The sequence below is a fragment of the Lactuca virosa genome, chromosome 9 (assembly GCF_052849685.1).
Source record: "Lactuca virosa cultivar CGN04683 chromosome 9, Lactuca_virosa_CGN04683_v6, whole genome shotgun sequence".
Classification (NCBI taxonomy): Eukaryota; Viridiplantae; Streptophyta; class Magnoliopsida; order Asterales; family Asteraceae; genus Lactuca; species Lactuca virosa.
This window is the reverse complement of record NC_136434.1, coordinates 52,195,832-52,197,739: the sequence shown is the minus strand read 5'-3', so window position 1 is coordinate 52,197,739 and position 1,908 is coordinate 52,195,832.

Sequence of the window (1,908 nt, the reverse complement as noted above, 5' to 3'; positions counted from 1 at the left end):
TCCCAGGCAGCTCCTCTGGAAATACGTCTGGTTACTCTCGCACCACTGGCACATCACTCACGATCACCTTTCCCGCTTCCCGGGTATCCATAACGTAGGCGACGTACCCTGCACAACCCTGTTGAAGGTAACGCCTAGCCCTCACTGCTGAGCACAAAGCTGGTCCTCGTTGTGGCCTCTCGCCCTGAATCACCAGCTCTCCCCCACTTGGGGTCCTAATACGCACCGGCTGTTGCGCACAATCGATCACTGCCCTATTAGGGCTCAACCAATCCATGCCTATTATAACCTTGTTCCCACGTAACGGAATGGGAACTAAATCTACGAGGTAACGCTCATCATATAACCTAAACACACAGTCTCTGAAAACCTCTGATGCTCTGACAGATCGGTCGTCAGCAATCTCGACCTCTAAAGGATAATCTAACATCCCTGAAGACTCAGGAAACCTCTTGCTAAGAGCGCGAGAAATGAATGATCGGGTAGCCCCCGAATCGAATAACACCTGTACTAGGATACCGTTCACATGGAATGATCCTAAACATAACACATAAACACAATACATAAATATCATAATTGACATGAAGTAAGAGTTAGGGAGGAGAAAAACATACCCGTCACCACATCAGGTGCAGCACACGCCTCCTCGGCGGTCAGCTGGAAAGCTCGTCTCCTCACCACCGGAGCATTTGTCTTGCCGTGTCGGCATTCCGTAATCCGCAGGGTCGCTGGAGTTGGCACCGCCACTGGCGTTGCTGCTGTCAATCTCGGGCAGTTGGCCTTTTTATGGCCCTTCTGATTGCAATGAAAGCAAATCAGGTCTGATGTATGAAAGGTGGGGGTAGGGGCAGTACAATCCCTACCAAAGTGCCCAGTCTTGCCGCACTTATAACAGCCTGATCCCCCAGTCCAGCAAACTCCATTATGTGACCTGCCGCATTTCCCACAGCGTCGACGACCCTGCTAGCCCTTCGACCTAGAGTCGACTCCCTTGGGTTTCTTCCCTGAAACCCCAGTACCCTGCTCAGTCCCCAGGTTCCTCTTCTGGAGGTGCTCAATGTCAATCTCCCTCTCCCTCGCCCTCGTAATCATGTCATCCAATGTTGGGCATGCTGAGTAGATGACATGTTTCCGAATGTTAGCTCTCAACATGTCATGGTAGCGGGTCTTCCGCATCTCCTCATCCCCTGCATACTGAGGTACCAGTAAGGCCCTCTCCCTGAACTTGGCAGTAATCTCTGCCACTGTCTCTGTCGTCTGTCTCATGTCAAGAAACTCTCTGGCCAGCTGCAGAATCTCCACAGCCGGCGCAAACTCGACCCTAAACTTGGTCATAAAGTCTGACCAAGTCATAGTCTCAATAGTTGGGGCTCCCAACGAGTCACCAACTGCCTCCCACCAATCCCTAGCTCTATCCCTCAAACACTCTGCAACATATCGGACCTTCGGCCCCTCAGGGCAGAAGCTCGTCAACTGTGCAAACTCGATGTCTGCAATCCACCGCCTGGCAACAATAGGGTCCTTCACCTCGTGAAAGTCTGGCGCACCACATCCCCTGAAGTCCTTGAAGGAGAGTGTGCGTGTCCCTAACTGAGTGGCAGCCATGTCACTCTGAAGCGCCCTGAGGCGATCCTCCATCAGATCGATAACCCCTTCCTTGATCGACCCGAAAATCAATGAGGTCGACTCAAGGATGCCTCTCATGATCTCAGAAGTAATGAACTCACGTAGTCCCTCATCAACTGGCTTAGAACCCGATCCCAAACCTGATCCTGATCCTGACCCTGGACCTCCCCCTCCGTGTCGCGTAATCACCACCATTCTGAAACAAAACACATAATTATTAGGGTTATACATAACCTCGAGAGGTCTCACACATTCTACAAGTTCCCTGGTTCTATCTCAGCC